The sequence below is a fragment of the Phyllobates terribilis genome, unplaced genomic scaffold, assembly GCF_046119375.1.
Source record: "Phyllobates terribilis strain yellow unplaced genomic scaffold, ASM4611937v1 Scaffold_11__3_contigs__length_659146591, whole genome shotgun sequence".
NCBI classification, from domain to species: domain Eukaryota; kingdom Metazoa; phylum Chordata; class Amphibia; order Anura; family Dendrobatidae; genus Phyllobates; species Phyllobates terribilis.
Genome location: NW_027362771.1, coordinates 606,080,101 through 606,104,903, shown reverse-complemented (window position 1 = coordinate 606,104,903; position 24,803 = coordinate 606,080,101). Strand labels below are relative to the sequence as shown.

Here is a 24,803-nt window from a genome sequence, read left to right as displayed (position 1 = left end):
ATATACAATGTTTTCTGCAACTTATATCATTAGCAAATTTCTGATTTAAATAAGTTTGAAAATCTGTATGAGTTAGCGTGGCCGTGCTGTCTAAGGCGCTGGTTTAAGGCTCCAGTCTCTCTGGAGGCATGGGTTCAAATCTCACCGCTGCCGCTATTTATTTGCATCTAATTTTTACCAAAAATTAGGAAACAGTTGAGGAAGTAAAGGGGGTTGAGAATTTAGGAGGCAGCAGAAATTCTATCCTATACTTTTGAACTACAAAAGGTGGAAAACCTGCGAAAACTGAGATTTTAAGATTGGACTGTAGAAAGGCAGTTTTTAATGGACTCAGTAAAAAATGAAAGAAAGGTAGGATGTTCTAAAGGAAAGTAATATCCAGGAAGGATGGGAGATTTTGCTGAATTAAATTCTCACTGCACAATCAGTAACAAAATCCCGAAGAGAAGGAAGAATGGAAAGCATTTATGGAGACCAGGATGGCTGAATACTGAACTTAAAAGCTTGCTAAAAAGGAACAAAGAAATGAATATCAAATGGAAAGAAGAATATAATGCTGTCTGCAGGGAAAGCTGGGCTAGCATTTGAAGAGCTAAAGCCAGTAATGAATTTAGGCTTGCAAGAGAGAACAAAAGCAATAAGAAAGGATTTTGGAAGTAAGTCAAAAGTTAAAGAAAAGCCAAAGATGCTATAGGATTTTTAAAGGATGAAAGGGTAAAGTGGTCAATAATGATGTTGAGAAGACTGAACTTTTAAATTCCTATTTGGCTTCTGTGTTCTCTAAGAAAGCAAATGTAACATCAAGTGATCTTCACTGTGCTGTAGAAGAAAAGGAACATGTGAACAAGTCATACATATGAATACTGCATATGAGTGGTCATGTTGGCATTAGGCATCAGAATTAATTACATCATTTACCATCTATGTTACATCCATGTCAGTTCAATCAATGATCAACCATTCTCAAAATTTGCCAAAATCAATCTTGGTCAAAAGAAGTCGAACTGCTAGCTCTTATCCCTGCTGCATTTTTAGGGTTATCAATACAGGATGAGCAGAATGATTAGCAAACATAAACAGAGCCATGCTGCTTCTGCTGCTTTCCAGTAAGTCACCCTAGTGATAAACTCATAGCTACACTGCTCTGTACTGCTGTATAATGTCTTCCTTGCTGCTGCTTCTGATTATCTGTTACGTACAGGCAGGGGTGTAAGTATCCTTCATGTTTGAGTGTCCTGTATATGGGAAATCATAGCAAGTAATCTATACCACCTAATTTAGTGATATCTAAAAATTAGCTGATGAGAAAACAGAGGAAAGATTAGTTAAATATCTGGATACAAGTCATATGTTTTGTAAAATGGTGCCCCAGAGTCAATGTGCAAACAAATCCCTGATAACTACGTTGCTCATGCATAATAACATTTTTTATTTTTGTCTAATTAGTTATACAATGATTCTGCAACTTATATCATTAGCAAATTTCTGATTTAAATAAGTTTGAACATCCATATGAGGTAGCGTGGCCGAGCAGTCTAAGGCGCTGGATTAAGGCTCCAGTCTCTATGGAGGTGTGGGTTCAAATCCCACCACTGCCATTATTTATTTGGATCTAATTTTTACCAAAAATTAGGAAACAGTTGAGGAAGTAAAGGGGGTTGAGAATTTAAAAGGCAGCGGTAATTTTATCCTATACTTTTGAACTACAAAAGGTGGAAAACCTGCGAAAACTGAGATTTTAAGATTGGACTGTAGAAAGGCAGTTTTCAATGGACTCAGTAAAAAGGAAGGAAAGGTAGGATGTTCTAAAGGAAAGAAATGTCCAGAAAGGATGGGAGATTTTGCTAAATTAAATTCTCACTGCACAATCAGTATCAAACCCAAAAAGAAGGAAGAATGGAAAGCATTTATGGAGGCCAGGATGGCTGAATACTTAACTTAAAAGCTTGCTTAAAAGGAACAAAGAAATGAATATCAAAAGGAAAGAAGGGTTCATATCTAAAGAATATAATGCTGTCTGCATGGAAAGCTGGGCTAGCATTAGAAGAGCTAAAGCCAGCAATGAATTGAGGCTTGCAAGACAGACCAAAAACAATAAAAAGGATTTTGGAAGTAAGTCAAAAGTAAAAGAAAAGCCAAAGATGCTATAGGATTTTTAAAAGATGAAAAGGGTAAAGTGGTCAATAATGATGTTGAGAAGACTGAACTTTTAAATTCCTTTTTGGCTTCTGTGTTCTCTAAGAAAGGAAATGTAACATCAAGTGATCTTCACTGTGCTGTATAAGAAAAGGAACATGTGAACAAGCCATACGTATGAATACTGCATATGAGTGGTCATGTTGGCATTAGGCATCAGAATTAATTACATAATTTACCATCTATGTTACATCCATGTCAGTTCAATCAATGATCAACCATTCTCAAAATTTGCCAAAATCAATCTTGGTCAAAAGAAGTCTAACTGCTAGCTCATATCCCTGCTGCCTTTTTAGGGTTATCAATACAGGATGAGTAGAGTGATTAGCAAACATAAATAGAGCCATGCTGCTTCTGCTGCTTTCCAGTATGTCACCCTAGTGATGAACTCATAGTTACACTGCTCTGCACTGCTGTATAATGTCTTCCTTGCTGCTGCTTTTGATTATCTGTTACGTATAGGAAGGGGAGTAGGAATCCTTCATGTTTGAGTGTCCTGTATATGGGAGATCATAGCAAGTAATCTATACCACCTAATTCAGTGAAATCTAAAAATTAACGGATGAGCCAACAGAGGAAAGGTTAGTTAAATATCTGGATACAAGTCATATGTTTTGTAAAATGGTGCCCCAGAGTCAATGTACAAACAAATCCCTGATAACTACGTTGCTCATGCATAATAACATTTGTATTTTTGTCTAATTAGATATACAATGTTTTCTGCAACTTATATCATTAGCAAATTTCTGATTTAAATAAGTTTGAAAATCTGTATGAGTTAGCGTGGCCGTGCTGTCTAAGGCGCTGGTTTAAGGCTCCAGTCTCTCTGGAGGCATGGGTTCAAATCTCACCGCTGCCGCTATTTATTTGCATCTAATTTTTACCAAAAATTAGGAAACAGTTGAGGAAGTAAAGGGGGTTGAGAATTTAGGAGGCAGCAGAAATTCTATCCTATACTTTTGAACTACAAAAGGTGGAAAACCTGCGAAAACTGAGATTTTAAGATTGGACTGTAGAAAGGCAGTTTTTAATGGACTCAGTAAAAAATGAAAGAAAGGTAGGATGTTCTAAAGGAAAGTAATATCCAGGAAGGATGGGAGATTTTGCTGAATTAAATTCTCACTGCACAATCAGTAACAAAATCCCGAAGAGAAGGAAGAATGGAAAGCATTTATGGAGACCAGGATGGCTGAATACTGAACTTAACAGCTTGCTAAAAAGGAACAAAGAAATGAATATCAAATGGAAAGAAGAATATAATGCTGTCTGCAGGGAAAGCTGGGCTAGCATTTGAAGAGCTAAAGCCAGTAATGAATTTAGGCTTGCAAGAGAGAACAAAAGCAATAAGAAAGGATTTTGGAAGTAAGTCAAAAGTTAAAGAAAAGCCAAAGATGCTATAGGATTTTTAAAGGATGAAAGGGTAAAGTGGTCAATAATGATGTTGAGAAGACTGAACTTTTAAATTCCTATTTGGCTTCTGTGTTCTCTAAGAAAGCAAATGTAACATCAAGTGATCTTCACTGTGCTGTAGAAGAAAAGGAACATGTGAACAAGTCATACATATGAATACTGCATATGAGTGGTCATGTTGGCATTAGGCATCAGAATTAATTACATCATTTACCATCTATGTTACATCCATGTCAGTTCAATCAATGATCAACCATTCTCAAAATTTGCCAAAATCAATCTTGGTCAAAAGAAGTCGAACTGCTAGCTCTTATCCCTGCTGCATTTTTAGGGTTATCAATACAGGATGAGCAGAATGATTAGCAAACATAAACAGAGCCATGCTGCTTCTGCTGCTTTCCAGTAAGTCACCCTAGTGATAAACTCATAGCTACACTGCTCTGCACTGCTGTATAATGTCTTCCTTGCTGCTGCTTCTGATTATCTGTTACGTACAGGCAGGGGTGTAAGTATCCTTCATGTTTGAGTGTCCTGTATATGGGAAATCATAGCAAGTAATCTATACCACCTAATTTAGTGATATCTAAAAATTAGCTGATGAGAAAACAGAGGAAAGATTAGTTAAATATCTGGATACAAGTCATATGTTTTGTAAAATGGTGCCCCAGAGTCAATGTGCAAACAAATCCCTGATAACTACGTTGCTCATGCATAATAACATTTTTTATTTTTGTCTAATTAGTTATACAATGATTCTGCAACTTATATCATTAGCAAATTTCTGATTTAAATAAGTTTGAACATCCATATGAGGTAGCGTGGCCGAGCAGTCTAAGGCGCTGGATTAAGGCTCCAGTCTCTATGGAGGTGTGGGTTCAAATCCCACCACTGCCATTATTTATTTGGATCTAATTTTTACCAAAAATTAGGAAACAGTTGAGGAAGTAAAGGGGGTTGAGAATTTAAAAGGCAGCGGTAATTTTATCCTATACTTTTGAACTACAAAAGGTGGAAAACCTGCGAAAACTGAGATTTTAAGATTGGACTGTAGAAAGGCAGTTTTCAATGGACTCAGTAAAAAGGAAGGAAAGGTAGGATGTTCTAAAGGAAAGAAATGTCCAGAAAGGATGGGAGATTTTGCTAAATTAAATTCTCACTGCACAAGCAGTAACAATCCCGAAAAGAAGGAACAATGGAAAGCATTTATGGAGACCAGGATGGCTGAATACTGAACTTAAAAGCTTGCTAAAAAGGAACAAAGAAATGAATATCAAATGGAAAGAAGGGTTCATATCTAAAGAATATAATGCTGTCTCCAGGCAAAGCTGGGCTAGCATTAGAAGAGCTAAAGCCAGTAATGAATTGAGGCTTGCAAGAGAGACCAAAAACAATAAGAAAGGATTTTGGAAGTAAGTCAAAAGTAAAAGAAAAGCCAAAGATGCTATAGGATTTTTAAAAGATGAAAAGGGTAAAGTGGTCAATAATGATGTTGAGAAGACTGAACTTTTAAATTCCTTTTTGGCTTCTGTGTTCTCTAAGAAAGGAAATGTAACATCAAGTGATCTTCACTGTGCTGTAGAAGAAAAGGAACATGTGAACAAGCCATACGTATGAATACTGCATATGAGTGGTCATGTTGGCTTTAGGCATCAGAATTAATTACATAATTTACCATCTATGTTACATCCATGTCAGTTCAATCAATGATCAACCATTCTCAAAATTTGCCAAAATCAATCTTGGTCAAAAGAAGTCTAACTGCTAGCTCATATCCCTGCTGCCTTTTTAGGGTTATCAATACAGGATGAGCAGGGTGATTAGCAAACATAAACAGAGCCATGCTGCTTCTGCTGCTTTCCAGTAAGTCACCCTAGTGATGAACTCATAGCTACATTGCTCTGCACTGCTGTATAATGACTTCCTTGCTGCTGCTTCTGATTATCTGTTACGTACAGGCAGGGGTGTAGGAATCCTTCATGTTTGAGTGTCCTGTATATGGAAAATCATAGCAAGTAATCTATACCACCTAATTCAGTGATATTTAAAAATTAGCGGATGAGGCAACAGAGGAAAGATAAGTTAAATATCTGGATACAAGTCATATGTTTTGTAAAATGGTGCCATAGAGTCAATGTACAAACAAATCCCTGATAACTACGTTGCTCATGCATAACAACATTTGTATTTTTGTCTAATTAGATATACGATGTTTTCTGCAACTTATATCATTAGCAAATTTCTGATTTAAATAAGTTTGAAAATCTGTATGAGGTAGCATGGCCGAGCTGTCTAAGGCGCTGGATTAAGGCTCCAGTCTCTCTGGAGGCATGGGTTAAAATCTCACCGCTGCCACTATTTATTTGCATCTAATTTTTACCAAAAATTAGGAAACAGTTGAGGAAGTAAAGGGGATTGAGAATTTAGGAGGCAGCGGTAATTTTATCCTATACTTTTGAACTACAAAAGGTGGAAAACCTGCGAAAACTGAGATTTTAAGATTCGACTGTAGAAAGGAATTTTTTAATGGACTCAGTAAAAAATGAAGGAAAGGTAGGATGTTCTAAAGGAAAGTAATATCCAGGAAGGATGGGAGATTTTGCTGAATTAAATTCTCACTGCACAATCAGTAACAAAATCCCGAAGAGAAGGAAGAATGGAAAGCATTTATGGAGACCAGGATGTCTGAATACTGAACTTAAAAGCTTGCTAAAAAGGAACAAAGAAATGAATATCAAATGGAAAGAAGAATATAATGCTGTCTGCAGGGAAAGCTGGGCTAGCATTTGAAGAGCTAAAGCCAGTAATGAATTTAGGCTTGCAAGAGAGACCAAAAGCAATAAGAAAAGATTTTGGAAGTAAGTCAAAAGTTAAAGAAAAGCCAAATATGCTATAGGGTTTTTAAAGGATGAAAGGGTATAGTGGTCAATAATGATGTTGAGAAGACTGAACTTTTAAATTCCTATTTGGCTTCTGTGTTCTCTAAGAAAGCAAATGTAACATCAAGTGATCTTCACTGTGCTGTAGAAGAAAAGGAACATGTGAACAAGTCATACGTATGAATACTGCATATGAGTGGTCATGCTGGCTTTAGGCATCAGAATTAATTACATCTTTTACCATCTATGTTACATCCATGTCAGTTCAATCAATGATCAACCATTCTCAAAATTTGCCAAAATCAATCTTGGTCAAAAGAAGTCGAACTGCTAGCTCTTATCCCTGCTGCCTTTTTAGGGTTATCAATACAGGATGAGCAGAGTGATTAGCAAACATAAACAGAGCCATTCTGCTTCTGCTGCTTTCCAGTAAGTCACCCTAGTGATGAACTTATAGCTACACTTCTCTGCACTGCTGTATAATGTCTTCCTTGCTGCTGCTTCTGATTATCTGTTACGTACAGGCAGGGGTGTAGGAATCCTTCATGTTTGAGTGTCCTGTATATGGGAGATCATAGCAAGTAATCTATACCACCTAATTCAGTGATATCTAAAAATTAGCGGATGAGAAAACAGAGGAAAGATTAGTTAAATATCTGGATACAAGTCATATGTTTTGTAAAATGGTGCCCCAGAGTCAATGTGCAAACAAATCCCTGATAACTACGTTGCTCATGCATAATAACATTTGTAATTTTGTCTAATTAGTTATACAATGATTCTGCAACTTATATCATTAGCAAATTTCTGATTTAAATAAGGTTGAACATCCATATGAGGTAGCGTGGCTGAGCAGTCTAAGGAGCTGGATTAAGGCTCCAGTCTCTATGGAGGCGTGGGTTCAAATCCCACCGCTGCCATTATTTATTTGGATCTAATTTTTACCAAAAATTAGGAAACATTTGACAAAGTAAAGGGGGTTGAGAATTTAGGAGGCAGCGGTAATTCTATCCTATACTTTAGAACTACAAAAGGTGGAAAACCTGCGAAAACTGAGATTTTAAGATTGGACTGTGGAAAGGCAGTTTTCAATGGACTCAGTAAAAAGGAAGGAAAGGTAGGATGTTCTAAAGGAAATAAATGTCCAGACAGGATGGGAGATTTTGCTTAATTAAATTCTCACTGGACAATCAGTAACAATTCCAAAAAGAAGGAAGAATGGAAAGCATTTATGGAGACCAGGATGGCTGAACACTGAACTTAAAAGCTTGCTAAAAAGGAACAAAGAATTGAATATCAAATGAAAAGAAGGGTTCATATCTAAAGAAGAATATAATGCTGTCTGCAGGGAAAGCTGGGCTAGCGTTAGAAGAGCTAAAGCCAGTAATGAAGTGAGGCTTGCAAGAGAGACCAAAAGCAATAAGAAAGGATTTTGGAAGTAAGTCAAAAGTTAAAGAAAAGGCAAAGATTCTATAGGATTTTTAAAGGATGAAAAGGGTAAAGTGGTCAATAATGATGTTGAGAAGACTGAACTTTTAAATTCCTATTTTGCTTCTGTGCTCTCTAAGAGAGCAAATGTAACATCAAGTGATCTTCACTGAGCTGTAGAAGAAAAGGAACATGTGCACAAGTCATACGTATGAATACTGCATATGAGTGGTCATGTTGGCATTAGGCATCAGAATTAATTACATAATTTACCATCTATGTTACATCCATGTCAGTTCAATCAATGATCAACCATTCTCAAAATTTGCCAAAATCAATCTTGGTCAAAAGAAGTCTAACTGCTAGCTCATATCCCTGCTGCCTTTTTAGGGTTATCAATACAGGATGAGCAGAGTGATTAGCAAACATAAAAACAGCCATGCTGCTTCTGCTGCTTTCCAGTAAGTCACCCTAGTGATGAACTCATAGCTACATTGCTCTGCACTGCTGTAGAATGACTTCCTTGCTGCTGCTTCTGATTATCTGTTACGTACAGGCAGGGGTGTAGGAATCCTTTATGTTTGAGTGTCCTGTATATGGGAAATCATAGCAAGTAATCTATACCACCTAATTCAGTGATATCTAAAAATTAGCAGATGAGCCAACAGAGGAAAGATTAGTTAAATATCTGGATACAAGTCGTATGTTTTGTAAAATGGTGCCCCAGTGTCAATGTACAAACAAATCCCTGATAACTACGTTACTCATGCATAATAACATTTATATTTTAGTCTAATTAGTTACACAATGTTTTCTGCAACTTATATCATTAGCAAATTTCTGATTTAAATGAGTTTGAACATCTGTATGAGGTAGCGTGGCCGAGCGGTCTAAGGTGCTGTATTAAGCCTCCAGTCTCTCTGGAGGCGTGTGTTCAAATCCCACTGCTGCCATTATTTATTTGGATCTAATTTTTACCAAAAATTAGGAAACAGTTGAGGAAGTAAAGGGGGTTGAGAATTTAGGAGGCAGCGGTAATTCTATCCTATACTTTTGAACTACAAAAGGTGGAAAACCTGCGAAAACTGAGATTTTAAGATTGGACTGTAGAAAGGCAGTTTTTAATTGACTCAGTAAAAAGGAAGGAAAGGTAGGATGTTCTATAGGAAAGAAATGTTCAGGAAGGAAGGGAGATTTTGCTAAATTAAACTCTCACTGCGCAATCAGTAACAATCCCGAAAAGAAGGAAGAATGGAAAGCATTTAAGGAGACGAGGATGGCTGAATACTGAACTTAAAAGCTTGCTAAAAAGGAACAAAGAAATGAATATCAAATAAAAAGAAGGGTTCATATCTAAAGTAGAATATAATGCTGTCTGCAGGTAAAGCTTGGCTAGCGTTAGAAGAGCTAAAGCCAGTAAGGAACTGAGGCTTGCATGAGAGACCAAAAGCAATAAGAAAGGATTTGGAAGTAAGTCAAAAGTAAAAGAAAAGCCAAAGATGCTATAGGATTTTTAAAGGATGAAAAGGGTAAAGTGGTCAATAATGATGTTGAGAAGACAGAACTTTTAAATTCCTGTTTTGCTACTGTGTTCTCTATGAAAGCAAATGTAACATCAAGTGATCTTCACTGTGCTGTAGAAGTAAAAAGGAACATGTGAGCAAGTCATACGTATGAATACGGCATATGAATAGTCATGTTGACTTCAGTCATCAGAAATAATTACATAATTTACCATCTATGTTACATCCCTGTCAGTTCAATCAATGATCAACCATTCTCAAAATTTGCCAAAATCAATCTTGGTCAAAAGAAGTCTAACTGCTAGCTCATATCCCTGCTGCCTTTTTAGGATTATCAATACAAGATGAGCAGAGTGATTAGCAAACATAAACAGAGCCATGCTGCTTCTGCTGCTTTCCAGTAAGTCATCCTAGTGATGAATAGAGATGAGCGTTGTTCGACTCGAACTGTTCGCCAATCTCAAATTTGAGCTGTTTTGGGCGGTCTTCGAGCCGTTCGGCGAACACGAACGATTTGAGAAAAATTCGGCTGTTCAAGGTTATGTTCGATAACTGTTCGTGCACCAAAATCATAACTGGATTTTTTCTCAGTAATGATGAAAATTAATGTTAATACGCAGTTTGAGTGTACAGCGGGGTGGGGGGAGGGGCAGGGGATGGATATCTGCAGGAATAATGAAGACCTCCATTTTTTTTTCTCTTTCCCACATTTACAGTGGGGAGATGCAATCTGTCAGCCTATCAGCAGCGCACACACGGAGCAAAGTGCTTTTTTTCACACAAGCAAGGGCATGTGTCACTGGCAGTGTATGTCACATGTCCTTGCCCTATAAGACCAAGCTATTTTCCCCGTCGCCACCATTTTATCACTGCTGCAGCTGGGTGTTAGACGGCACCGCTGTTGCTGTGTGCGCTATACCTTGTTAATTTCAAGCCAATTTTCGCACAAATCTACAGATAGCTTGGGAGTAGGGAATAGTTGTGATTGCAGTCCTTTTAAGGACTAGGGTACAGCATTTCTAACGACTTTGATCAGGCAGGTCTGTGCTCTTAAATAGATAGATTGTGGGAGTAAAGACTAATTGTAATTGCAGTCCTTTTCAGGACTAGGTTACATCAGTTCCTATCAGTTTTTGCCAGGCAGGTCTGTGCCAGTGCTGTGCAAGTTTTTTTCACAGCATTTGGCTGAATCTAGCAAAGCTAATCCTTTTTGGCCTATTGCAGAGTGTGTTAGTCAGTGGAGTAGCCTATCTGTGTTGCAAGATATACCACCTGTGTATAGAATACCAATTTTTTTACTGCACCTAGTGAAGTAAAATATTTTGGGCATAGCATCATTCTATTTGTCCATCTATACTGACCTCCATCAGGTTGCAAATTGAATATAATTTTTTTCTGCATCTAGCTCTGAAAAAATATTTGGGCTTCTAGCAGTGTGTGGGACTTGTTCTATTAGTCCATCTATACTGACCTCCATCAGGTTGCAAACTGAATATAATTTTTTTCTGCATCTAGCTCTGAAAAAATATTTGGCCTTCTAGCATTGTGTGGGACTTGTTCTATTAGTCCATCTATGCTGACCTCCATCACGCTGCAAATTCAAAATAATTTTTTGTCTGCATCTTGCTCTGAAAAAATATTTGGCCTTCTAGCAGTGTGTGGGACTTTCTCTATTAGTCCATTTATACTGACCTCCATCAGGTTGCAAATTAAAAATAATTTTTATCTGCATCTACCTCTGAAAAAATATTTGGGCTTCTAGCTGTGTGTGGGACTTGTTCTATTAGTCCATCTATACTGACCTCCATCAGGTTGCAAACTGAATATATTTTTTTTCTGCATCTAGCTCTGAAAAAATATTTGGCCTTCTAGCAGTGTGTGGGACTTTCTCTATTAGTCCATCTATACTGACGTCCATCAGGTTGCAAATTAAAAATATTTTTTTTCTGCATCTAGCTCTGAAAAAATATTTGGCCTTCTAGCAGTGTGTGGGACTTTCTCTATTAGTCCATCTATACTGACCTCCATCAGGTTGCAAACTGAATATAATTTTTTTCTGCATCTACCTCTGAAAAAATATTTGGCCTTCTAGCAGTGTGTGGGACTTGGTCTATTAGTTCATCTATACTGACCTGCATCAGGTTGCAAATTAAAAATAATTTATATCTGCATCTAGCTCTGAAAAATTATTTGGCCTTCTAGCAGTGTGTGGGACTTTCTCTATTAGTCCATCTATACTGACCTCCATCAGGTTGCAAATTAAAAATAATTTTTTGTCTGCATCTAGCTCTGAAAAAATATTTGGCCTTCTAGCAGTGTGTGGGACTTTCTCTATTAGTCCATCTATACTGACCTCCATCAGGTTACAAACTGAATATATTTTTTTTCTGCATCTACCTCTGAAAAAATATTTGGGCTTCTAGCTGTGTGTGGAACTTGTTCTATTAGTACATCTATACTGACCTCCATCAGGTTGCAAACTGAATATAATTTTTTTCTGCATCTAGCTCTGAAAAAATATTTGGGCTTCTAGCCGTGTGTGGGACTTGTTCTATTAGTCCATCTATACTGACCTCCATCACGCTGCAAATTCAAAATAATTTTTTGTCTGCATCTAGCTCTGAAAAAATATTTGGCCTTCTAGCAGTGTGTGGGACTTTCTCTATTATTCCATCTATACTGACCTCCATCAGGTTGCAAATTAAAAATATTTTTTATCTGCATCTACCTCTGAAAAAATATTTGGGCTTCTAGCTGTGTGTGGGACTTGTTCTATTAGTCCATCTATACTGACCTCCATCAGGTTGCAAAATGAATATAATTTTTTTCTGCATCTAGCTCTGAAAAAATATTTGGCCTTCTAGCAGTGTGTGGGACTTTCTCTATTATTTCATCTATACTGACCTCCATCAGGTTCCAAATTAAAAATAATTTTTATCTGCATCTAGCACTGAAAAAATATTTGGCCTTCTAGCAGTGTGTGGGACTTTCTCTATTAGTCCATCTATACTGACCTCCATCAGGTTGCAAATTAAAAATAATTTTTTGTCTGCATCTAGCTCTGAAAAAATATTTGGCCTTCTAGCAGTGTGTGGGATTTTCTCTATTAGTCCATCTATACTGACCTCCATCAGGTTGCAAACTGAATACAATTTTTTTCTGCATCTACCTCTGAAAAAATATTTGGGCTTCTAGCTGTGTGTGGGACTTGTTCTATTAGTTCATCTATACTGACCTCCATCAGGTTGCAAATTGAATATAATTTTTTTCTGCATCTAACCCTGCCAATAGTTTTGGCCTAATACCACAGTTTGGCCACTCAGCTCTGCTCGGTTCCCATCCATTGTTTTTTTTGTGCAAACAACTCCAGAGTTGTAAATTAGTTATCCACCAGAATGAGTGGAAAAAGGCCTGCTGCTGGTGGAAAGGGGAATAGGCGTGTTGGGAAGGGGAAAAAAGGTTGTGTCCGTGGGGTAGGTGTTAAAGCAACAGTAACATCTGCAGAAGAAAGACCATATTCCAGCCAAACTAAAATGTCTACTTCTTTTAGCGGACAATGTGATAAGATCCCTTTCTTACGGCCACACCAATCGCTACAAATTCCAGATGAGTCACAAAAACAGCAGTTGCTTCAACGGATATCAAGTGCTCCTTTAAGTGGGCTCTCCTAAACATCAACTTCAACATCACAAATACTCCAGTACTGAAAGGTGTCACCCCAATCGAACTTGCTTCCTCACAGCTCCCAAATATCCAGCTGCCCGTCTGAGTATGAGGTAGAACAGATGGTTGAGTCTGCAGAGCTGTTTACTCATAATATAGCCTGGGAATCAGAGGTCGACTCCAGCGCTTCTGTGAATCCAGACGAGGAAATGATCTGCACTGATGCCCAGAATCTTTATGAGTCGGATCCAGGACCAGACGCAGAAGGTTCTGACCATAATGTAGACCCTCATTCCCAAACTGTAACTCCTGTTGGTGGAGACAATGAGGAAGACGATGATGAGACTCAAGTACCTGATTGGAGCGACAACTTTAGTTTTTTGTCAGGGCAGGAACAGGTTGGCTCTGAGGACGACGGGTGTGATAACGCACAGGGTGATGATGATGAGGTTGGAGATCCCACTTACTGTCAACCCACAGTCAGCCAAGAGATGAGGTCAGCAGAGGAGGTGGAGGAGGATGCTAGTGACGACGAGGTCAGGTTGCGCCTTCCTGGACAGAGACGTAGTACTGGAAGCACGTCAACAACTGCATCCTCAAACACAACTCTGCCTCTCACCACAAGTCGTGGTGGCTCTTCAGGTCGCATGGGTGCTAAGCCTTGCATAGCCTGGGCATTTTTTCAGATCGATAAAGATGACCCAACTCGTGGTATCTGTAACATTTGTCAGCAAAAGCTAAGTAGAAGCCAAAAAATACATAGTTTGAGTACTTCATGCATGAACCGGCACATGGACATGAAGCATAAAATGCAGTGGGAAGCTCAGTGTGCTACAATGCGGCCTAGCCGGCCGGGCAAACTGCCGTCTGCCATATCTTGTGCATCCGCGGCCTCTTCATCCTCTGTGACTGGGGGGACAGCAGTCACACCTGTTTTGGGGCGCAGACCTGCCACCTCATTACCCGCAACAGCCAGCGTGATTGGCAGGTCATCATTTTCTTTGGAGGTGGTAACACCAGCTGGTGTTGAGCGCTCTCCGACATCGATAGCACCACCTTTGGATCAAGGCAACCTAACATGTCCACCTGCATCTTCCTCACAGACCGGCAGTTTGCCGGGGACACCCTTATCAACCCCGTCTAAGCACAATAGCCAGCCCTCGGTCCCTCAGATGTGGACAAGTAAAAGACCATTTCCTCCTAGCCATGAGAAAGCTAAGAGGTTGAATTTCACCATCTGCAAGCTCTTGGCTACAGAAATGCTGCCTTTCCGCCTGGTGGACACAGAGGATTTTCGAGACCTTATGTCCATCGCAGTGCCCCAGTACCAGATGCCCAGTCGGCACTACTTCTCAAAGAAAGGTGTGCCTGCGCTCCACCAGCATGTCACACACAACATCACCGCTTCTTTGAGAAACTCTGTGTGTGACAGGGTGCATTTCACCACAGACACTTGGACGAGTAGGCATGGACAGGGGCATTACATGTCGCTGACTGGGCACTGGGTAACTATGGTGACAGCAGGACAAGGGGCTGCTGTCCAAGTCTTGCCGTCCCCACGAGTTGTGCGTCAATCCTCTTTATGTCAAAGTTCCTCCACTGCTTCTGCCTCCTCAACCTCCTCTCGGTCTTCCACCTGCACCCAAAGCCTGTCTGGTCATGCCACCTGCTTTCTAACTGTGCAGAAGGGATCCTGCACACCTCCTTACTATGCTGGCAATAGGGCTCAACGTCATCAGGCGGTTTTTACTTTGAAATGTCTGGGAAATGTGAGTCACACAGCTGAGGAGTTGTGGTCAGCTCTGGAGAATAGAGATGAGCGGTGTTCGACTAGAACTGTTCGCCAATCTCAAATTCGAGCTGTTTTGGGCGGTGTTCGAGTTGTTTGACGAACGCGAACGATTTGCAAAAAATTCGGCTGTTCGAGGTTATGTTCGATAACTGTTTGTGCACCAAAAGCGTGTCCTGCATGTCTGGCGCTACTTTGAGCACCAATCATGCAGGGATTGTCTGCCACTCACTGTAATGCTACAGCCATGGTGGTTGTGGCATTACAGTGATTGCCCAAATGGATGGGAACAGTGCCAACAGTGAAACATGAAAAGCCGGCAATTCAGCAGCGGCATACACCGGTACCCGACAATTTAGAACTGAAAGAATAGAGCTTCACACAAAGATTAGATAGATAGAAACATGTCAGTCACATATATATGAAGTACAGTGAAAGTGTTGCTTACTGTACTTGTCATTTAGTGTAAAGGATTTATAAAAAAAAAATAATAGTGTTTTCATGCACAGTCTCTTTAAAAAAGCCGGCCGGCAATTCAGCAGCGGTACCCGACAATTTAGAATAGAAGGAATAGAGAATCACACATAGATTAGATAGATAGAAACATGTCAGCCACATATATACGAAGTACAGTGACAGTGTTGCTTACTGTAATTGTCATTTAGTGTAAAGGATTTATCCAAAAAAATAATAGTGTTCTCATGCACCGTCTCTTTAAAAAAGCCGGCCGGCAATTCAGCAGCGGTACCCGACAATTTAGAATAGAAAGAATAAAGAATCACACATAGATTAGATAGATAGAAACATGTCACTCACATATATATGAAGTACGGTGACAGTGTTGCTTACTGGACTTGTCATTTAGTGTAAAGGATTTATTAAAAAAAATAATAGTGTTTTCATGCACTGTTTCTTTAAAAAAGCCGGCCGGCAATTCAGCATCTGTACCCGACAATTTAGAATAGAAGGAATAGAGAATCACACATAGATTAGATAGATAGAAACATGTCAGCCACATATATACGAAGTACAGTGACAGTGTTGCTTACTGTAATTGTCATTTAGTGTAAAGGATTTATCAAAAAAAATAATAGTGTTTTCATGCACCGGCTCTTTAAAAAAGCCGGCCGGCATTTCAGCAGCGGTACCCGACAATTTAGAATAGAAAGAATAAAGAATCACACATAGATTAGATAGATAGAAACATGTCAGTCACATATATATGAAGTACAGTGACAGTGTTGCTTACTGTACTTGTCATTTAGTGTAAAGGATTTATTAAAAAAAATAATAGTGTTTTCATGCACTGTCTCTTTAAAAAAGCCGGCAGGCAATTCAGCATCTGTACCCGACAATTTAGAATAGAAGGAATAGAGAATCACACATAGATTAGATAGATAGAAACATGTCAGTCACATATATATGAAGTACAGTGACAGTGTTGCTTACTGTACTTGTCATTTAGTGTAAAGGATTTATTAAAAAAAATAATAGTGTTTTCATGCACTGTTTCTTTAAAAAAGCCGGCCGGCAATTCAGCATCTGTACCCGACAATTTAGAATAGAAGGAATAGAGAATCACACATAGATTAGATAGATAGAAACATGTCAGTCAAATATATATGAAGTACAGTGACAGTGTTGATTACTGTACTTGTCATCTAGTGTTAAAATAAAGGCTTTATTAAAAAAAAAATTGGCGTGGGGGTCCCCATAATTTTAGGCTCTAGCGAAGGTTAAGCAGTCGGCATTGGCAGATGTTTGAAGCTTGGGAAGGGGGTAATGCCCACGGAGCTTTCCAGGCTACTAATATCAGCCCCCAGCGGAATACCTAGCCTTTACTAGCTATTAAAATGGGGGACCACCCCCAAAAAAATGACGTGGGGTCCCCCCTATTTTAATAGCTAGCAAAGGCTAGGCAGACAGCTGGGGGCTGATATTAATATCCCAGGAAGGGTGCCATGAATATTGGCCCCCTCCCAGGCTAGAAACACCAGCCGTCAGCCGCTCCAGAAATGGCGCATCCGTAGGATGCGCCAATTCTGGCACTTAGCCTCGCTCTTCCCACTGCCCTGTAGCGGTGGCAGTGGGGAAATAGGGTTGGGGTTGATGTCAGCTTATAATGCCAGCTGACATCAAGCCCAGGTTAGCAACGGAGAGGCGTCTATAAGACACCCCCATTACTAACCCCATAGTCAAAGTTAAAAGAAAACATAAACACCCAGAATAAAGTCCTTTTTTTCTGGGTGTTGTGTTTTTTTTATATACTTTACTAGAAATTCATGGCGGTCATGTCTAATATTGTCGTAACCCCATGAATTTCGGGCTTAGGGCCAGATTACAATGCCAAGCTGGCCCAAACCCCTTTATTACCCAGTGAGCCACCGCACCAGGGTCCTGGATGAGTTGGGTACAGCGCCAGAAGATGGCGCTTCTATGAATGCGCCATTTTCCGGGGTGGCTGCGGACTGCATTTTGCAGCGGGGGGGACCCAGAAGGCTTGGGCCTCCCTGCGCTGCAGATTCCAGCCCCCAGCTGCCTAGTTGTACCTGGCTGGACACAAAAATAGGGCGAAGCCCCACGTAATTTTTTTTTTAATTATTTCTTGAAATTCATGGAATAATTAAGAAAAAAAGGGCTTCCCTATATTGTTCTGTCCGGCCAGGTACAAATAGGCAGCTGGTGGTTGGGGGCAGCCCGTTCCTGCCTGCTGTACCTGGCTGGACACAAATATAGGGCGAAGCCCCACGTCAATTTTTTTTTTAATTATTTCATGAAACTAGATGGTGGCCCAATTCTAACGCATCGGGTATTCTAGAATATGTATGCGGCAGACCCGGCGCAATCAGCAGAGCGGTGTTTAAATTTGGCGCCAAAAATCGCTGACTGGTCGCGGCCAGCAACCGCGACCAATCAGCAAAGCGGTATTTAAATTTTGCGTCAACAATGCTGATTGGTTGCGATCGCGACCAATCAGCAAAGCGGTGTTTAAATTTGGCGCCCAAATCGGTGATTGGTCGCGGTCAGCGCCAGCGACCAATCAGCGATTTTTAACAAAAATGTCCGGACCTTTGTAACACCATGTGGATACTGTGGGGACATCAGTGGTTAGGGTGTGAAGGGAGGACCGGGGAGCGGCGCTGCGGGTCGGGATACTTCTGCTCCGAGCGCCCGCTCATGTCCCGGGTTCTCGCAGCGGAAGTATCCGCACAGGCAGCGCCGCTGACATCCATGCGGCTAGGGTGTAAAGGGAGGACCGGGGAGCTGCCATCCAATTGGTCGCGGCCGCTATTTAAATGTGCCGCACAAATCGGTGATTGGTCGCCGTCTTGACTGCGACCAATCACTGATCTTGCTGCCAAAGTTAAACACTACTGTGCTGATTGGTCGCGGACGCTGCCCGCTTCCAATCACAGATTTGTGCGCCAAATTTAAATATCGGCCGCGACCAATCACCGATCATGGATCCACATTTAAACAACACTGTGCTGATTGGTCGCGGCCGATATTTAAATGTGGCGCCCAAATCGGTGATTGGTCGCGGTCTTGGCGCGCGACCAATCACTTATCTTGGCGCCAAAGTTAAACACTACTGTGCTGATTGGTCGCGGACGCTGCCCGCGACCAATCACAGATTTGTGCGCCAAATTTAAATATCAGCCTCATGCACGTCACTGACAGCGTGGGAAAATTCTCCTGCACTCAGCGCTTCAGCCTGAGAATTCTCCCATGCTGTCAGTGACGTACATGAGGTGAGCCGAGTTCATTGGACATGAACTCGGCTCATCTTTATGCCGTCACAGAGAGACACTGAGGAGCGCAAGCATGCCTGCGCTTCTCAGTGTCTGCGGGATGACAGGCTGGATGGCAGCTTTCTGCTGCTGTCCAGCCTGTCATCTCGATGTAGCAGAGCAGAAGCTGTCGTGGGAACCATGGAAAGGTAAGGATGAGTTTGCTTTATTATTTTTCTTTTAATGCAGGAGATCGTTGGCTTCAGCTGGAATGGGCTTGACGGTAAGTATGGTTTAATTTAGAACAATAAAGAATTGTGTGTTTATTTCAATTAAAGGACTTTATTCTGGGTGTTTTTGTTTTTTTTTTAACTTTGACTATGGGGTTAGTAATGGGGGTGTCTAATAGACGCCTCTCCATTACTAACCTGGGCTTGATGTCAGCTGGCATTATAAGCTGATATCAACCCCAGCCCTATTACCCCACTGCCACCGCTACAGGGCAGTGGGAAGAGCGAGGCTAAGTGCCAGAATTGGCGCATCCTACGGATGCGCCATTTCTGGGACAGCTGACAGCTGGTGTTTCTAGCCTGGGAGTGGGCCAATATTCATGGCACCCTTTCTGGGCTATTAATATCAGCCCCCAGCTGTCTGCCTAGCCTTTGCTAGCTATTAAAAATAGGGGGGACACCACATCATTTTTTTGGGGGGGTCCCCCATTTTAATAGATAGTAAAGGCTAGGTATTCAGCTGGGGGCTGATATTAGTAGCCTGGGAAGCTCCGTGGGTATTACCCCCTTCCCAGGCTTCAAACATCTGCCCCAGCCGTCTGCTTAACCTCCGCTAGAGCATAAAATTACGGGGAACCCCAGGCTAATTTTTTTAATAATAAATCCTTTATTTTATCACTAAATGACAAGTACAGTAATCAACACTGTCACTGTACTTCATATATATGTGACTGACATGTTTCTATCTATCTAATCTATGTGTGATGCTCTATCTTTCTGTTATAAATTGTCGGGTACCACTGCTGAATTGCCGGCCGGCTTTTTTAAAGAGACGGTGCATGAAAACACTATTATTTTTTTTAATAAATCCTTTACACTCAATGACAAGTGCAGTAAGCAACACTATCACTGTGCTTCTTATATGTGTGACTGACATGTTTCTATCTATCTAATCTATGTGTGATGCTCTATTCCTTCTTGTCTAAATTGTCGGGTACCGGTGTATGCCGCTGCTGAATTGCCGGCCGGCTTTTTTAAAGAAAGCGTCTTCTGAGCAGTTTGTCAGCTTTTGGACACCTTTGAAGGTGTTTTCGATGTGTTTGTATGTGTTTTTGTTTGCATGCCATAGGTTTTAACGGTATTCGACGGTGTTCTAAGCTGTTCGACGAACAGTTCGACGAACAGTTCCTCGAACATCCCGGTGTTCGACGAACCGAACCGAACCCGAACACTACGGGGGTGGCTCAACACTACTGGAGAACCAATTTCATGAATGGTTGTCTCCACTGGACCTTAAACCAGGGAAGGCCGTGTGCAACAATGCTGCAAAACTGGGTGCGGCCTTTCGCCGGGGCAATGTCACACACGTGCCTTGTATGGCTCACGTGTTGAACCTGGTTGTCCAGCAATTTTTAGCCCACTATCCCAGACTAGATGGCCTTCTGCAGAGGGCACGGTCGCTGTGTGCTCACTTCCGCCGTTCGCATCCCACAGCTCAGCGACTTACATCTCTACAGAAATCGTTGGGCCTGCCACTTCACCGGCTAAAATGCGATGTGCCTACCCGGTGGAATTCAACTCTGCACATGTTGCAGTGACTGTGGCAGCACCGACAAGCCCTGGTGCAATACGTTCTGACGTATAGCCTGGGCCAACGAGATCCAGAGGTGGGGCAAATCACGCTGCAGGAGTGGTCTCAGATCAGGGACCTATGCACCCGTCTGCACAGTTTTGAAATGGCGACGAAGATGTTTAGTGCTGACGATGCCATTATCAGCATGACTATTCCGGTGGTTTACATGCTGGAGCACATGTTAAACAGAATTCGGAGTCAGGTGGTGGCACAAGAGGAGGTGGAGGAAGTAGAGGAGGAGGAGTTGTATGCGGAAGGGTTAACATCTGCAAGGTCCAGACGGTCGGCAGCACCAAGGCGGCAGGCATGTGAGGGTGGGGGAGATGGTTTTACCAGGGCGCATGGTAGCAGCCAAACTAGTGAGGAAGGTGCAGGAGCCCAGGAAGAAGTGGAGGACGAACTGATGGAAGACTCATCAGATGAGGGAGACCTTGATCACATTTCTGTTGTGCGAGGTTGGGGGGAGAGGAAAGAGGAAGCAAGAATGATTGTTACCTCGCCACCAACACAACATGGACTTGGTGCTCCTGGATGCGCAACACACATGAGTGCCTTCTTGCTGCACTACCTGCAACATGACCCTCGAATTGTGAGAATTAGAAATAATCCTGACTACTGGGTTGCCACACTGTTAGATCCCCGGTACAAAAGTAAATTTGCAGAAATTATTCCTCCCATAGAAAGGGATGCACGCATGCAGGAGTATCAGCAGAGACTGTTGCAGAATCTTACATGTGCTTTTTCACAAAACACCAGTGGTGCACGTAGTGAATCTCACAGTTCCAACTTGCCAACCGTGGGACCGTCAAGTGTTCAGCACTCAAACCGTAACAGAACCACAGTATCTGCTGGTAACATCAATTTTGCGGAATCATTTCACCACTTTTTTAGCCCATCCTTTGCAAGGCCACAGGAGACAAGAAGTCTGACACATAGTCAACGCCTAGAGACGATGGTACAGGAGTATCTCCAAGTAAACATTGAAGCCATGACTGTGTCACTGGACCCTTGCTCTTTTTGGGCTTCCAATCTGGATAAATGGCCGGAGCTAGCCACTTACACCTTGGAGATCTTGTCATGCCCCGCAGCCAGCGTTCTGTCTGAACGTGTGTTCAGCGCTGCTGGTGGTGTGCTGACAGATAAGCGCACGCGGCTCTCCACTGATAATGTAGACAGACTCACGTTCATAAAGATGAACAAATCATGGATACGAAACAAATTTTCTACCCCTGTGTCATCCTGGGGAGAGTAAAAGCTTGATGATTGGTTAAAATCACCCTACCAACCGTTTTAAGCTTTCAAATTACTAATCATGTTTATCTGTATCTTGGCTGGAAAATAATTTGGGCTTTGTAGCAGTCTGCAGCACTGATTCTATTAGGCCATCTATAATAAGCTCCACCAGATTTAAAATTACTAATCATGTTTATCTGTATCTTGACTGGAAAATAATTTGGGCTTTGTAGCAGTGTGCAGCACTGATCCTATTAGGCCATCTATACTAAGCTCCACCAGATTTAAAATTAATAATAATTTTTAGCTGCATCTAGCCCGGAAAATAATTTTGGGGCTCCGAGATGCGCAAGACACATGAGTGCCTTCTTGCTGCACTACCTGCAACATGACCCTCATATTGTCAGAATTCGAAGTAATCATGACTACTGGGTTGCCACCCTCTTATATCACCCAAACTTTTCGATCAACCTTTTCATTTTAATAAAGACCAAAAAAATGGTCATTTTTGAAATTATAAGCTTTAGCAGGTTATTAGAAATTGAAATCAAACAGTTTTCAACTCAAAACTTTATTCTAGGTGATGTTACATTTTCACATAGGATCCCTTGTTCGAAAGGAGCTTCTGAACTCTCTCGTCCATTGAATTTGTCAGGTTTTGGATGGTTTCTGCTTCAATTGTTTTGCATGAGGACAGAATACCCTCCCAGAGCTGTTGCTTAGATGTGAACTGCCTCCCGCCATCATAGACACTCCTTTTGATGATGCTCCTGAGGTTCTCAATGGGGTAGAGGTCAGGGGAGCATGGGGGTCACACCATAAGTTTGTCCCCTTTTATGCCCATATCAGCCAGAGATGCAGATGTTTTATGTGCAGCATGAGATGGTGCATTATCATGCAAAAAAATGATCTTGCTGTGAAATACACGGTTCTTCTTCTTGAACCATGGCAGGAAGTGCTGTTTGAGAAAATCCACATACATTACGTAGTTCATCTTTAGCGCCTTCAGGGATCCTAAAGGGGCCGACAATCTCTCTCCCCATGATTCCAGCCCAAAACATTACTCCACCTCCTCCTTGTTGGCGCTGTAGCCGTGTTTGCGTGGGGTGTCCATCAACCAGCCATCCTCCACTCCATCCATCTGGACCATCGAGCGCTGCACGGCACTCATCCGTGAACAAAACAGTTTTGAAATCAGTCTTCATGTAATGTTTGGCCCACTGGAGCTGTTTCTGCTTGTGTGAAGTGGATAGAGGAGGTCGACAGGATGGCGTATGCACAGCTGCAAACCTCTGAAGGACCCTGCATTTTGTTGTTCGGGGGACGTTGGAGGCACCAGCAGCTTCAAAAACTTGTCTGCTGCTATGACAAGGCTTTTTTGCCGCTGCTCTTTAAACTTGACGTAATTGCCTGTAGGAAAGAGTCTTCAATTTGCCCTTATCAGCACACACACGTGTGTACTGTGAATCAGCTACATACTTCTTTATTGCCAAGACACTTCATCCTGATCATCGCACAATGTTGATTGTAGTCATGCCTTGACCTAAACACTCCACAATTTGTTGCTTCTCAGCAGCCGACACATCCTTTTTCTTTCCCATTTTGGCAGAAAATGTAGGCTGCTTACTAATGTGAGACAGCCTTCTTAAGTAGTCTTGCCTTTCATTGGACACACCTGCCAAACTAATTAGCACAGGTGTCTGCAATTGCTTACAGTGATATAAAGAGCCCTGACACACATCACCATCAATGAGTTTAACTGACAAACAAACAAATTCTTCCCTTATCACTCCTAAACACTTTTTGCATAATAATTTGGAACACAGTGTACATGTGCTTTTCCACAAAACACCAGTGGTTCCCGTAGTGAATCTTACAGTTCTAACTTGCCAACCGTGGTCTGTATGGAGTTGTTCAATAAAGGGCCCAAAATTAAGATAACATAGATGGGAGAGGTCTCTATGAATAGGAATTCCTAAGTATTTGATACCCTGTGAGGGCCAGGCAAAGGGAAAGTTGGACTGGATGGAATCCTATATGGATTTGGGGAGGGAGACATCGAGGGCCTCAGACTTCGCTGCATTGATTTTAAAATTTGACCATGAAACAAAGTGATCTATTTCAGCCATAACAGCATGGATGGATATATGTGATTGAGTGATATATACTAGGACATCATCAGCAAATAGAGAGCACTTGTACTCGGTGCCTCCCACCTCAATCCACCTAATATTGGGGTTATGGCAAATTGATGAGAGCAGGTGCTCCGTCACTAGGATCTATAAGAGAGGGGACAGAAGACATCCCTGCCTTGTCCCATTGGTGATTGTGAAAAGAGATGAAATGTTCTGATGCACCCCCTGGGCATTGGGACACCCGGAGCCGGACCCTTTTTGGTGGATGCTGGTGGTTGTAGTCTTCATGGCGGCAACCTGGTTCCGTGGCTCAGGGTGGTCAAACCAGTGGCGGAACTATTTATGTAGTTTTGATGTTTAAATGTCCGACTACGCCACCCGTGAATTGCGGTCAGAGTGAACCGCCACTGCAGGGCAGACCGCTGAGGCTGGTGTTGTCGGTGCAGCAGAGCGTAGCATAACTCCCCACGGGAGGAGTATAGCCTCAGGGCAGTGTATGCGGAGGATGGGGGTGATGGTGCAGGGCAGCAGCAGTAACAACACGGAGTCAGTGATGCAGTCCAGGGCCTTTACTCACAGTTCTTATTATCCAGACCACGTCTGCAGGTAACGGCTGCCCACGTCGTACTGTGCTCACCAGGTGAGGGGCTCAGACAACTCCCAGATAACTTTGGAGCACTTCACAGGACCCCCTTTGTGTGTCCTTTGTCTGGCTTTTCTTACCAACCCTTCTGTCCGGCTGCCTCGGGCCTCCTCTTGGTAAACTTGGCGCCAGTTTCCCTGACCCTATGTGATGCCTTCCTAGCGGGTGTAGCGAGGGGCTGCGCCACATAAAATGTCACAGCCTCTGGTTTCTAGCTGAGGGTCATTTCCTGCCTCCACTAGTTTTGGGGACCGGTCTCCCCCTTTGGCCTGACCCCTCCACGCAGGTGGATTCGGGCGTGCGCTGGCGACTC

General features: G+C 41.8%; 2 non-coding genes across 2 annotated transcripts; both read left to right on the top strand.

The window, feature by feature from the left end:
• The first annotated feature begins 1,516 nt into the window (after nucleotides 1-1,516).
• On the top strand, nucleotides 1,517-1,598 carry TRNAL-AAG (transfer RNA leucine (anticodon AAG)). The gene has a single exon. It is a non-coding gene; the product is annotated as a tRNA-Leu (tRNA).
• Nucleotides 1,599-4,418: 2,820 nt separating this feature from the next.
• On the top strand, nucleotides 4,419-4,500 carry TRNAL-AAG (transfer RNA leucine (anticodon AAG)). Its single transcript has one exon. It is a non-coding gene; the product is annotated as a tRNA-Leu (tRNA).
• The last annotated feature ends 20,303 nt before the right edge of the window (nucleotides 4,501-24,803 follow it).